The sequence below is a fragment of the Sus scrofa genome, chromosome 9 (genome assembly GCF_000003025.6).
Source record: "Sus scrofa isolate TJ Tabasco breed Duroc chromosome 9, Sscrofa11.1, whole genome shotgun sequence".
NCBI lineage: Eukaryota > Metazoa > Chordata > Mammalia > Artiodactyla > Suidae > Sus > Sus scrofa.
This window is the reverse complement of record NC_010451.4, coordinates 118,184,080-118,199,662: the sequence shown is the minus strand read 5'-3', so window position 1 is coordinate 118,199,662 and position 15,583 is coordinate 118,184,080. Positions and strand designations below refer to the sequence as shown.

The following is a 15,583-nucleotide window of genomic DNA, read 5'->3' as shown; positions in this document are numbered from 1 at the left end:
AGGAAACAGAGAACTCATTTGCTCACCACTCCTTCTTTCACTTTTTAGTACAATTTTCTTTCTCTGGGATTACATCTTTCAGTAGTTCCTTCCACAGAGTTCTTTTGTGCTAAGTTCTTTTAGTCTTATTTTGTCTGAAAATGCTGTTTTTGGAGGAGAGAAGATTTTATTCCTAAAGTGCAATTTGCTTTAGAATTTAGGTTAATATTTACTTTCCCTTAGCATTTTGAGGATATTTTCCCACTGTCCTTTTGACTTCTATCATTGCATGGTGAGAAATCTCCAGCTAGTTAAACTGTCATTCCTTTGCTGCTAACTTGTCCTTTTTTCTAAAGCCGCTTTTATTACATTCTTTTTGTCTTTGATATTCTGTAGTTTCATTAATATGAGTTATATGTGGATTTATTTACTTATTTTGCCAAGAATTTGTTGTGCTTCTGAGTCTGAGGATTTTTGTTTTTAATTAATCCTGAAAAAATTCTTAGCTGCTCTATCTTTGAATTTTACCTCTCTTGCCAGTCTCTTTATTCTTTCTTACTGAAACCCCTAATAGATCTATGTTTCGTCTCCTTGTATCTTCAAGAGCTCTTGATGACTCATACTTTCCAACATTTTCTTTTTTCAGGGCTTTCCTGGTAATTTCTTCAGATTTATCTTCTAGTATACTAATTTTCTTTTTAGCCTTATCCAGCATTTTTACCCTATTCACTAATTTCGATGTCTACATGGTTCCATTTCTAAGTTTTATTTAATTATTTTTAAACATGCCTATTCTTTTTCAGAATCTCATGCTTTATGTCAACTTAAGCATACATATTTGATGGTCTCCACTTGATGATGCGCTTCATTGATGCACTGTCATTCGGAAAGAATTGTTTCTCTGCTGTTTTACCATTTTGAAGTGTGAATTTATCTTCATTGTGGCTTTATCTATGGAAATCTTGTGCACCCTAGGTTGAAGAAGTGTACCTCCAGAGAGGTTCTGCATTTTCTTCTGGCAGCTGTGAAGCCCTAAATCATTTATATACTCTTCTTTCAATTAAGGAGTTCCTAGCCAGCCATTCATTTTCAGAAGGTTTTTGTGTGCCCAGTGTTCAAAAGTAAGTAATAGCTACACTTGCTTTGAAAACATTTCAATGAAGAAGAAAAGTCCTTCAGCTAAAAGAGTCTCTGTAAAGAGGCCCATTTTAGCCCCTTGGTATAAGAAGAAATTATACCTAAGGCACTGAACACCACTGGAAATCTTCTAGTATATTGAAATAAAACCAGACTTTTACTTTATTCAAATAGCCAAAATTAGGGCCTGAAGTTTCTAATCCTCCCATCTCTGTGACTGGTCATCGGGATAAGTTATACAGTTTAAACCCATCATAACTCTGGGAAATACTTAAACTCCTGTCGTCATGGATATTTTTCAGGGGGAGGATCTAATGTCAATATTTAACCCACAGCATCTGTTCAGGCTGACTGACTCAGCGTGTGTTAAGTGCTGCCATGGTCTCCCTAGTATACCTGGAGACTCCAACTTTCCTTTCAAAGATCTCCTGCATCACAGGTGTCACTTCTCTACCACCACCACCCCCTATTAACCAACCTAGAACCTCCCACTTTCTATCTGCTGTCTTTAGTACTTTCCTTTTTTAGCTAGTCCCCTCAATTTGAAAAATGAATTTGAGCCTGGTTTTCAATTTCCATTTCTCTTCCTATTGAGATCTATCTATCTCTTACAACTCTGTCTTCTCCATTAGTATTAGGCATAAAAGTCTACAGCAGACGTCCTCAAAATTTTGGGTCTCAGAGTCACTTTTGAGTCCTTTACTCAAAAACAAACAAACAAACAAACAATTGAGGATCCTAAGGTAATTTCACTTGTTTTAACTATTGATAATTTCCATGTTAGAAATTGTAAGAGAATTTCAAAACATTTATTTGTAAATGACAGTATTAACATACATATTTTGACCAAAAACATTTTTTTCAAAACTTACATCTTCCAAAGCATTAAAAATAGTGAAAAGAATAGCATCATTTTATGTATTTGCAAATTCTTAAATGTCCAGCTTAGCAAAGGACAGACAGATCTTTGTATCTGCTTCCACTGTGAATCTTTTGAACATTTTATGAAGTAATGAAAAGCTCCACTATCCACTCACAAAATATTGAGAATGAAAAAAAAAGAAAACATTAATATTATTATGAGAATAGTTTTGAACACATGAAGATCCTTAAAGAGACACAAGGACCCGCTGAGTTTCATGAACTACACTTGGGTACCTTTGACACAGGGTAAGTCCCACCCAGGCCAGCTGAGGCCTGGAGATACTACACACTAATCTGTCCCAGCAAGGTCACCTTGAGATAGGAGTCTGAACAGTATTCACAGAGAATCAGAATGGGGGGACAGGCCACTGCAGTGACTACACCAGATCCTTAACATGCTGCACCACAACAGAATTCCAAAAGGTTTTCTTCTTTATGCTTTTTTTTCTGGCTGCACTCCTGGCACGCAGAAGTTTTCAGGCCAGGGATGGAACCCACACCACAGCAGCAACCTGAGTCCCTACAGTGACAACACTAGATCCTTAACCCACTGTGCCACAAGGGAACTCTTCTTCTTTACACTTTAATCACTGAGCTTCTTCTCTTCTACTGTCCCTTTGCCATTGGTTGAATTTACTTGAAGAGAAGTAAAAAAGTAGAATTAATCCTAAATTAAAGGATTGACCAACACTGAGTAAAATAGGAAAATTACTATAATTCTGGCTATAATACAGCTTACTCTGTTTAAAATGTTCAAGTATAATACTTTCTTTTACAATAAACAATTGTAGACTCATATTTGGCTAATAGTACACCATGACCCTCAGGTCTTTCTAGGTCTACACAAGCCATTCCCCTTGCCATCGTTTTTTCGCCACTATATATGTCTTTCTGGGGATCTGGGGTAGGGGCTCTACATTATGTTCTACACAAAATAAAGGACTTCTTTCAGAGAGTTGCTTCAGATGCCTATAAAACAAAACATCAAAAAGAAATCTTTCAAAGAGAAGGTTTCAACGGCTCGGTATCATAATATTTTCTTTGCAATTACATATAATTCTCAGCAGTGATGCAGGGACTGTTACAGAATTATGTGAGCATATTACATGTCAGTTAAAAAAGGTATTGATAAAATATTCACATCTTAGATGAGTGAAAAAACATATAAGTCATCTGAGTGTTTCAAAGACTTTGTGTTCTTGAGGTATTTTGCAATGATTTCTTTGAGCAATTCCCCAGGATAATTTTATTAACTTCATCTTTGTAAATAACGCTGCATAGGACAATAGAGAGATCCCTAGCCTGGGAATTAGATGCGATGGGTTCCAACCTGCTCCCTGCTGATTTTCTGTGCAGCCTCCGGCAATTTACGTATTCTTTCTGAACCTCAGTTTCCTCATTGTCCTCACTGACTTTTGTAGCTCTGATATTCTCAGCAGGGCCGATTTTGCCAACCTCAGTTGCATCCTGGGATTTGAAAATCTCTTCATGGCACTGTGCTCATGCCACATCCATACCAGTGAGGTACTGGGGGTGCCCTCTGAGCACCCACACAAGCTCCTGCCATTGGGAGACTACATCTGAGCTGTGTCTGTGTGATACGCTTTTGATCCACTGCTGTGCCATCTGCTTTTATGAGTCAAAAGAATAGTTTCCGGTGTCTTTTGTAGACACGCTTCAGCTAAGTGGAGATGCAACAGTCGTAATTTCTGTTAATACCTGAAAATATCTCAGTACTTTTGATGATGAAATGGTGTAGAGTCCCAGAGAGCATTTGGAAACCCTCCCCTACACTCATCCCTCATTTTCATTTAAGAAAACATCACTGCTGCAGGTTGGATAAGGAGAAGGACTGGAACTCAGATCACTCCTCTCAGGGACAGGGGAATTTTCAGTGAAGCATGCTACTGCTTCCAAATATACCACAGCATCAATATCAGGGACTAGGCACTGATATAAATAGAAAAGGTAAAAATATGTTCACAAGGCTTTACTTTTGACAGGCAACTTATCTTTATTATTTCAACTGAGCCTCACTGCAAAGAAAGCCAACACTTGAAAGGGTTAAGCAACTTGCCCAATGTTGCTTATCCAGGTAAAAGAGCCAGCCTTGGAGGCCAACTCTTGTATGTTTCCCGGACTTAGCCCTGCCTTCCATCAAACAGGCTGATTACCAAGGAATGAAATAGATCTTTCCACTGCCTCTGGCTGCTGAGGGATCAACCTGAAAAGGGTTGGTCCAGTTGGCAAAATACTCCACACTATTCACACGCTCTAATCTACCAAGATCAACACTATAATTAAGTTTACTTTTAGTAAACTTCAGAATAGGAAACCAACCAGAAGTCAGATGTTCCAGCTGATTCTTTTTTTTTTTTTTCTTTTTGATCCTCCAAAATGGCTCATTTCTACACATTTAATCATATGAATATGCCATTACGGTAAAGGGGGTTCACACAGACAAAATCACGAGATAAGCTATTTTTTATCCAAATTTTTTCATCAGGTGACAGTAACAATTTTGTGCATTTACACTAAGGAGCTACAGCATAGGAGTCAAGCAGAATGGCTCTAGTGATCACATCAGTGTTCAAACCATGGCTCTATAGCCTTGCCACAGTCCTCATCTGTGTAATGGAGGCAAACTGTGGCACAGACATCATAAATTTGGTTAGAGAATTAAATGTGGTAATACCTATAAAGGGCTTAAAATTATACCAAGCACACAGTAAGCACATAATAAATGCTAGGTATTATTACTATTATTATTAATATAATGGGTTGTCATGTTATTCTCATTTTATAGATAAGAAAATTGATATTCAGAGAGGTTAGTGATTTTCCTGACATCACAAAGTTTTAAGTGGCTTTATGGGAATTTATTTGCTAAAGCCTTAAAATACTCTAAGTCAGGAGTTCCCGTCGTGGCGCAGTGGTTAACAAATCCGACTAGGAACCATGAGGTTGCAGGTTCGGTCCCTGCCCTTGCTCAGTGGGTTAACCATCTGGCGTTGCCGTGAGCTGTGGTGTAGGTTGCAGACGCGGCTCGGATCCTGCGTTGCTGTGGCTCTGGCGTAGGCTGGCGGCTACAGCTCCGATTCGACCCCTAGCCTGGGAACCTCCATATGCCACAGGAGCGGCCCAAGAAATAGCAAAAAGACCAAAAAAAAAAAAAAAAAGTCAAAAAGATACATGCACCCCAATGTTCAAAGCAGCACGACTTAAAATAGACAAGATGCCTATCAACAGATGAATGTATAAAGAATGTGGGATGGATGGATGGATAGATAGATAGAAAGAAAGACAGACAATGGAATATTAGCTTTAAAAAAAACAATGAAATTCTGCCATTTGTAGCAACATGGACAGACCAAGAGAATATCATCCTTAGTGAAATAAGTCAGATAGAGAAAGACACATACTGTATGATATCACTTACATACGGAATCTAAAAAATGCAAAAACTAGTGAATAAAACAAAAAAGAAGCAGACTCAGAGAGTCAACAGGAACAAACTAGTAGTTATGGGGAAGGGCAGGTTGCAGACTACAGGGGCAGGGGAGTGGGAGGTACAAACTATTGGATTAAGATAGGTTCAAGGCTGTATTACATAACATGGGGAATATAGTCAACATTTTGTAATAAGTGTAAATGGAAAGTAGCCTTTAAAATCGTATATAAAAATTTTAAATTATAAAACTAAAAAATAAATAAATGAGACTAATACAAATGAATATATATGCAAAACAGATAAGACTTACAGGCAAAGAAAACAAACTAGTGGCTACAAAGGATGAGGGAAGAAGCAAATGAGGATTAAGAGCTACAAGCTACTATGTATAAAATACATAGTATTTTATTGTTAAGGATATATAGCAATAGCACAGGATATTACAGTCATTATCTTATAACTTTAAAGGGAATATAATCTGTAAAAATACTGAATCACTGTACCTGAAATTAATGTAATACTGTAAATCAACTATACTTCAACAAAAAATAAAAATTTTGACAAACGAAGATTATGTGGTGTCAGGCTAAGGGCAAAAACAAGAATAGAGGAGAGAAGGAGAAGAATGACAGCCTGTCTGGTGGGGGATGAGGCAGGACCCTGGAAGGACCACATGATCGAGCCCTGAGATGAATGTTGCCAACTTCACATTTGCTATATTTAATAAGAGACCAGTCTATGCCACCTCAAGTGGTTTGGTTTTCTCTCAAAGTGTGACAACCGCAGAAGAATCAGACTCAAGAGAAAGACACATTTTAGGTCACTTATTAAGATAGCCTCTAAGCTGTTGTTTCTAGGTCTCCACCATGTGACATAAATCTTTAAATTCGAGAACATATCAGTCATGTGAGCACAAACTTCTTTTATTCTTAAAGGTCTTTAGGTTAGGAATACTCTTTGCTCACAGTAAGAAAGAAGTCAAATGAATTATCAACTAAATTATCTATGGCATTGTTGTCGATTTAATTTCCAATCCATCTTGGGCTGGTCAGTACCTTGCTCAACAAGCCTAGTATCACTGGTTTAATGTCAATGTCAAACAATGTACTATCAAAGTATCTAAAGCCTTCTTCTCAATTTCTGTTCTTATTTCTTTACAGAACAGTAATAAACAGTTTGGAGTGGCACATATTTTGCACATTTTAAGGAGTGTTGGCATAAATAAAAGGACATTTATTGTTAAGTTCATGAGAAATTCAGAAGAGGTCCCAGGGTTAATTTGGAGGCTCCATGTCTTTGAAAAAGACCCAGGCTTCTTTTTATTATGACATTTTGCCAGGCACAGCATACTGCTTTCTGTCCTCAGGCTTGTAATGTAATGGCAACAAACTTCCTGAGCCCCAGATATCATTTTCTCACTCAACTTTATCCAAAGCAGAAAGGGAAGAATGAGAGCAAAGGGGCTTTCTCCTTGTGTGGTTCTATATTCACTCAAAGAGGAGTATCTTGTCTAGAAGCACTCCCAAAGATTCCCCCAACTCATCCAAAACGGCCCCTACAGCACACATGCAGAGAAGAATGAAATCACTGTGGTTAAATGAGGTCAATGTGGATATCCAGTCCCTTAGGGATCCACAACACATTGCCATCTGAACAAAATCAGGGGCTTTGGCAAGGAAGAACCAGGAATGGCCCTTAGGTGAGAAGAGAAGCATCTGCCACAGAAGTCTTGGTTCTGCCCAGACCACATGAGGCATAAAGACGTGTGCCCTCAGGGGAAATGCAGCATTCTGCAAAAATAAAAGATGCATTGAAATTTTTAACATGATATAAACTTCTTATCCACTAGAAACTTCTGGTGTTCAGAAAATAACAGAAGGCAGATCTCCCATCCACTATCTCCTCAGTAATTTTTTTTTTTAACTTCATAAGTTTCCTTTTCCTAGTTTTTTTAAAGGGAGCTTATAATAGGACTTTCCTCAGGGACATGTTATGAAGATTTTACGAGTTAATAGAAAGCACTTAGAAACGGTCTTAGCATGTGGCAAGCCTCAAATAAACCTTACCTTACTGTTACTGCTAAGAGGTTATGGAGACGGATTTTGAGTTTCTACATAACCCAGGATCACTGTTAGAAAATCATGAGGGCTTGAGAGTTTGGAGATACCTCAGGCAGTTCCTAGAGCGCATTTCACATAAAAACACAGTAAGGAAAGATGGAGCAAGAGAGAGAAATTTTATGGGCAACCCGTGACTTCTTAAAGAAGACAAAGCTAGCAGTGTGAAATTACAGGCTCTTACAGAGGCTTGCTTCCTCTAAATCACTTTTGGGGGGCTTACTGGAAGAAGTTCCACAAAAAGCTGTGGAGTACTAGAGCTATGATCTGCCCATAGAGGTGGCGCTGAGGTTGTGACACTGTGCTGTCTGCTTGCCAAGGAGCTATGTCAGGAAGCCAGAAATTCTGGAATGACCCAGAATACCTTTCAAAAGCTGTTGACGAGCAACTGGGAGTTACTGCAGCCAGCAGAAAATGCCGCTGGGAGTCACTGCATGCCACAGTATAGGAAGGAATGGTCACCAGGAGCTGGGGCCAGTGGCATCTATCACTGAGGGCCATGAGCCACGAAAGTTGCTGCCATCAATAGCAATTTCTAAAAGACAGTGCTGGAAACTGCCAAGGGAAAGCAGCAGACTCTAGGGCGGAACTGGGGTATCTTATTGCTCAGAATTTCTGGCCCTTCTCATCATCGGTTCAGGAGATCAAAGTGCTGGTAACTGAATAACAGCAAACTGGAGAGGGAACAGCATGAGCTCAGAGTCAAAAGACCTGGACTTGAGTTCTGGATTTTCTATTCTGTGACCTTGGGTAAGTCCCTAAAAACTCTAGGCTTCAGAATATTTAATGGGTTAATATATGTGTAAATGCTTTATAACATATAATGTACCAGGAAAGTCAAAAACATTGTAATCATTATTTTTAAATATATTCTTCAATAAAGAGCAAAATTAAATAATTTTGCACTAGAGAAACTGAAGGGAATAGAACCCTAGAAAATCTAAGTCGGGGCCCAAGCCCATTTTAGAGTCCTTTCACAGGAACCTAGCTGAAAGTTCAGATGAGGTCTGGAGAATGAAAGTCTCACTAATGACTAGGATCAGAGTCAAATTTGGGGTTGCAAGCCCTTGGGTCCCTGCATAGATGTGGTACCAGTTTTCAGTTGCTTAATGGGCTTGAAATCCCATTTTGTGTCAAATGCAAAAAACACCTGAAAGTTTCTTGAAGAGGTTTTTTAGAGAAAAGAAAATTAAGCATAATGTATCTGTGGTTGACCTTCTGTCAGTATAGTTCCTTCCCAAGTTCCTTGGGAAAAGCAGAAGGCAGCAATATTTCAGCAGCTGGGAAAGAAGGACACATCACAAGATGCGAGCCCAGCTGCTGTGCTGAGTCAGAATGCCCTTTCAAGACCTGCGGACTGGTGCTCAGGGAGACAGTCTAGCTCTCTGCCCTTAGCACCAGCCTCCAGGGTTTCCTGCACACATCTGAGGAGGGACACTACCCACTTGCCTTCCCTTGCCTGGGGCACCGCCTTCTGTTTTGGCAATTAGTGGTGCTTCTGAAAGACTCCATCTGCCTGTCCACTTTGAGTTTCTGCTGCACTGACATCTGGGATTCAAAACTATTTAATCTACTGTCAACAGAGCCTTTCTTTAAAAAAAAAAAAAAAAAAGAGAGAGAGAGAAGGAAAGGAAAGGAAAAAACACTCAAGAAGTGAAAGAATCCAAACATTATTAAAATGAACCAGAGAAACAGCATTCTTTTTGTCTTGTTTTTTAAATAGAGCTTTCCACACCCCACATGTTTATTCTATAATTAGAAAGTGTGTTGTAGAAAGGGTGTTATGATCACCCTCTAAAAATCTTGTTTTTGTAACACTGAATTTACCATATGATTTTAATTTGGAGAAAGAAAAAAAAAAACAAGAAAGCAGCTACAGCACAAAGAGTTCTGTGATGCAGTACTATGGAGTATCAGAGGCAAACGAAACAGCTAAAATTAATAATAGTAATAATGACTATTAATGTTTTCAGGCATGAAAATGATGAAATTAAGTCCACATTGACTCTTCTCTAGACTACTGAACTAGGCTGAATTCATTAGCCCAATTTTTCCCTTCTCTAATGCCATCTCCAGAAGTCACTGTCCTGAACCCCAAGTCTATCCGTACCCTTGCTCTGGCCAGAACCGTTTGAGGAGACCTTCTTCACCTACAGAACTAAGAATCGTCCCCACACTTGAAATCCAAGTCACCTTCAGTCATTTTCTGCAGAGGTGATAATGCCTCCCCCAGGGTGTGTTTGAAACTGTCTGGGGATTCTTTTCAATGGTCAAAATGCCATGGAGCACTGCTGGCTTTTAGAAGGCTGGGACCAGGCATACGCACCCCCTAAAACAAAGAACCATCCACTCCCCAAAACCAGTGGCCAACCCATTGGGAAACACTGAGCCTAACTTTTAAATTTTTCCCAACTTGATTTTCTACTCTTTCTTCTGTTATATGCAACTCCCCAGCCATCTCTCCCTCAGCTGGTGCACTCTCAGTGATCTCGGACTCTGAAATGTCCTTCCCAGTGCACTGATCCCTGCCACTTTCCATCCTTCAAAACCAGAAGAAACCAGTCCCATCCTCCGGTTCACATTACCTTCGCCATTCCTGTGGTCCCCATTATGTTGCTGATACCTCTGCTTTAACTCTTATTGTATTCTGCCTTAGGCTATTGTCATTTTTATTACTCTCATCTTTAGCTCCACTACCAAATAATACATTTCTAGGACAGCTGCCTTATTCAGCTTTATATATACCTCAAACACTGAACACGCACTTAGTGCCTGGTATTTGGTACAGTTGTTGAAATGTAATTGAATTACACTCATTATTTGTAATTTTTTTTTTCCTTTTTTCTTTTTACCACCACACCTGCGACATATGGAAGTTCCCAGGCTAGGGGTCAAATCGGAGCTACAGCTGCAGGCCTACGCCACAGCCATGGCAATGCCAGATCTTTAACCCAGTGAGTGAGGCCAGGATCTAACCTGCATCCTCACAGACACTATGTCGGGTTCTTAACCCACTGAGCCACAATGGGAATGCTTGTAAATTTTTTTTCTATCAAATGTATGTGGGGACATTCTAAATTTTTTTAACTACTAGTGGACTTAATATGTAAAATCTTATTTTATTAGTTCTTCTAAGGCAAAAACTGTTTGAGTAAATTGAAAAAAAAAAAAAAAAGGTTGGTTTCCTGCCCTTGTAACTGAGACAGGGTTAAATCATTTCAAAAGAAAGAGCCAAAAGGAGTTAGTCTTCCAGAAGTCACAAGGAAAGGAAAATGAAATTTTTTTGTGTGACCCAGTGAGATCTTTGTGTACACATGGTTCCACAAATGACTTAAATTTACAAATTTCACTTGACTTTAATTCAGCTTTCCAAAATATATATATATATTTTTTTTTTTAACTCACCATTGGACTGAGATGAAACGTGAAAATTTTCAACTCAAAATCAGATTTTTTTTATAGGAAGCTGTGAGCAAATAAAAACAAGTTTTGGTGGGAGCATTTTACCATCTCTACCATAGGATGGATCACTGCCAGTACCATACTTGTTGATGAGACATCTGGCTAAAGGCCTCCTGCAGAGATACCGTCTGTGACTTTATTTTTCTGGAGATTTCATCCGTGAAGATTTTCTTTTCCAGTTACAAAGTTCTCCCAAGGGGGGACACAGATGCTTTTTGGAAACCTATGAAGTGTTGGCAAATCTTGCCCTGTTTACCATGGAAACTTGCAACTTGGATAGAATTTCAGTGTCTGACCTGGTACAAGCATAGACGGATGTCTGATGCCTACTATTTTTTTCTTCATGTTGATTTTAAAATTATAAATCATAGAACCAGATCAAATAACTTTGATTTGTCCAGTCCATTCGTTCATTGTGGCATAGTCATACCTATATACACTTGAAAATAGATTGGCAGGTGACAGAACATATGTTGCCATTAAAATTTATGGGTTTGATTCTAATTATCTGCATAGGACTGCCTGAAAAGGGAATAGACTATGTGTAAGCAAGGATGATTTAGTATCTGCTTTTCTATTGTTTTTTCTTAGGAAGGTCTAAAATATCATATGGCTCAAATTGCTCAAAAAATTTTTTTAATGAGAAAGAAAAAAATGAACAAGCCCTGCCTATAAACAGATATGACCTGCTTTCCTCTAAATAACTGTTTAAAGCCTCTAGGCCAGGATTGTGTAAGAAATTTGTTTTTATGTCTTTGGGAACTAGTTAACAATCTGGTTCAGGACCTCATCACTTCTTGCCTGGATTACGGTAATGGTTTCTAACTTGATCCCAGACTATGTTTCTTGCACCGCAACCTCAATCTATTTGCCACACTCCCACTACTGGCACTGTCATTCAAAATACAGATCTGATCACCCCAATTCAATGGTTAAAACCCTTTAAAGGTTTGAGGAGTGCTTTCAGGAGACTGCCAAATTAGTGTGGCATGCAAAGTTCTATCCTAGCCTTCCCCCTTGCTTCACAGAACTCTTATTCCACTGTACACGTGTCACTCTCTAAGTTTTCACTCAGTTCGGCCAGCTGCTCCCAAGCATATAATGTCACCTCTGGAACTCCCTGCTCTTTCTATGGTTTGCTCCTATTTATCTTACAGCTCATGTGCCACTTCCTCCAGAAACCACCCAAATTTTCTCATCTAGGAAGGGTGACCCCCACAAGGGTTCCAGGTAACTCTCGTGCATATCTCCAGGATGGCAGCTATCACACAGCATTGCTTATGAATGGCACAGAAGTTCCAAGAGACCACATTTTATCCACAGCCTGACAAACATCCTAGTCTGTAGACGGTACTCAACAAAACAAAAATTGATCAAATTATGAACAAAAGGATGAATGAAGCAATAAAATTTGAGGGATTACATTACACTTGTTTTTCTGGTTGTACTTTGAGACACTGGGAGTCTCTTTTTTTCTATTTTTTTATTTTAGAGCCATACCCAAGGCATATGGAAGTTCCCAGGCTAGGGGTCAAACTGGAGCAGCAGCTGCTGGACTACAGCATCGTTACAGCAATGCTAGATCCTTAACCCACTGAGCAAGGCCACGAATCAAACACACATCCTCATGGAGAGCAGTCAGGTTCATTACCACTGAGCCACCATAGGAACTCCCAAGACACTGATAGCCTTGAATTTGCCATTTTGAAAGGATCTTGACGATCAGAAATTATTTTTTTTCTCTTTTTACCACTTTAAGAAAACAAAGGAGATTTAAGAAGGAAGCTGACCTCAAAGAAAGTTTAAGCAAGCTAAAGAGAACTGAAGAAGGCCCTTTTCATGTCTAGCACAGCCATGGCTCATCATCCCAAGAAGCATCTGAAGCATGTCACAGCTCCAAAGCATTGGATGCTGATAAAATGACCAATATGTTTGCTCCTCATCTGTCTACCTGTACCCACAAGCCTGAGAGAATGTCTCCCCCTCATCATTTTCTTTCTTTTTTCTTTTTAACTTTTTGGCACACAGAAGTTCCTGGGCCAGGGATTGAACTGACACCACAGCAGCAACCCGGGCCATTGCAGTGACAACATCAGATCCTTAACTCACTGCACCATAAGGGAGCTCCACCTCATCATGTTCTAAAAACAGACTTAAGTATGCTTGAACAGGAGATAAAGTAAAGAAGACCCGCATGCAAGAGTTCATTAAGGTTGATGGCAAGATCCCAACAGGTATGACTTACCCTGCTGGTTTTAACAGATGTCATCAGCCTTGACAAGACCAGAGAGAACTTGCATCTCTTCCTCGACACGAAGGGTCACTACGTTTGCTGTATTACACATGAGCAAAATAAGTACAAGCTGTACAAAGTGAAAAAGATCTTCATGGGCACAAAGGACTGCCTCATCTGGTCATCCTTGATGCTCCCACCAACTAGTACCCTGATCCCCTAATCAAGGTGGATGACACCATTTGGACTGATGTGCAGACTAACAGGATGACCCATTTCGTCAAGTTTAACACTGGTAACGTCTACATGGTGACCAGAGGTGGTAACCTGGGGAAAATTGGTGTGATCACCAACAGAGACAGAACGCCTGGTTCTTTAGATATGGTTTGTATGAAAGATGCCAAAGGCAACAGCTTTTTCACCTGGCTCTCCAAAAAAGTATTGGCAAAAGCAACAAACCACAGACAACTCTTCCCCCTGAAAAAGGGGATCTGCGACACCACTGTTGATATAAGAGATCGGCAGCCAAACAGAGCAGTGAGTGAAATGATCTCTCTCTAGGCTACGTGATTGGAAGGGCCCTTGTATTTAATTGAACATAATATTGCATCATTAAAAAGCAAAAATAAGGACAGCACAAACCATTTAATAAGTAAATATTTAATAACAAAATCATTCAAATGATTTTGTGACCTTTGCACTGTGTACATTATATTGACCAACCCCAAGCATCTAAAATAAAGACTCCAATTTTAGTTTGTGACCAATAAAACAAATAAAACAGATAGTGGTCATTTTCAGGATAAAATCATTTTAAATTCATTTAAATACAAAATAACGAACATAAGTGATCTTCTTTAGCAGATCACTTTAGCACTTGGTAAAAAAATATTTTAGCTCTTTAGCATGCTGGCAAAAAGCATTTTATTAACATGAAATAGCAATAGGGTTTACAAATTCCCCTCAGGTTCAAAACAATCTGCTTGCAGTATTTGTAATTTTCCACTTGTTTTCCTTAATTCCTGCATATGCATTGACAGTTCAAAGAGCCTAATCTCTCATTTGAGGGGAAATAAATTCAACTCAAGTCCAGAACGTGTACTTCCTGGTATCTTCCACCCAGCCTCCAAGGGATAAAAGCAGTGCTTGAAATCAGCCTTCGACATAGGAAAAAACAAACTACAGTGTGATACGAAGTGCAACAGAATTTCTAGCCCCCAAAATACATCTCTCCCCAGCCCTTTTCCTTACCAGTCAATGTGTGAAACTACTTTAACAAACAGACATACACATTAAGAAAGAATAATCTTATGATATCAAGGAGATTATCCACTGACTTAAATTCACACTACCTGTTATGTTGTGAGATATGTTTTTATAATATTTTCTTAGCCTCTTTGCTGAAAACTCCATCTTATCCTTCCTTACTTTGTCCTGTCTTCGTGCTTGAGAAACAGTCCCAGTGATGATAAAGGACTTAAGCTTAAGAACAAAGACCTAAAGGCATGGGTTATTCGCGGGGTCAGCTGAATAAGGACATAATACATTGGTCTAGGCAGCCGGACCTGTGCAGATTGGCACGCCATTTGCACAAGCATGATATGTCCCCTAAAGAATAAGAGAAAGAGGAACCTCATGGCCAAGTGGTTTATGAGTGGTCATTAGCAGAATATACATTAGCAAAGAGAACCAAGGTGCAAACAGGGTTGCCGCAAATAGGCATGCCATTTGCGGAAGCACAGCGAGGATTCTCTGAAATGCTAATGATTCTTAAATGCCTAAAGTTTAGAGTAAAAGTTTAACCATCTACCAGCTAAGTGACTTTTAAAATAATAATAAAAAAACCCCTATATCCTGCACCTACAACCCCCTTTTCACTTGACGTAATCCTCAAGAGCACAATAAAAGCAGTGTGGTTTCTTGAGGCAGGGCTCTTGGTCCCTGAGACCTTGAGTCCCCTGGGTCCCACCTTTACTTAAGATAAATATCTCTGTGTCTGTTTTATGTTAACTTTTTTTCCTTAAGTTCCACAGCACCCATTCTTCAGCCCATCCTGGTGGGCTGGTCTCGGCACTGTTATGTTTCCTTTTTTGCCTTGTTTGCCAAGAAACCCAAAGCTTAATTTATTGTTCAGTTGGAGCAAAACTTTTCTACTTCCTACTTCAGTTAGAAGCCTCATCCTTTGACAGAACACTGTAAATCAACTATAATAAAAAAATTTAAAGAAAAAAGAAGTCTCATCCCTCTTTCTATATTTTATGGACTCACCATTTGTGCCCC

At 39.2% G+C, this 15,583-nt stretch overlaps 1 pseudogene; it reads left to right on the top strand.

Annotated features, from left to right (window-relative positions):
* LOC100521210 lies at positions 2,216-14,870 on the top strand (annotated as a pseudogene).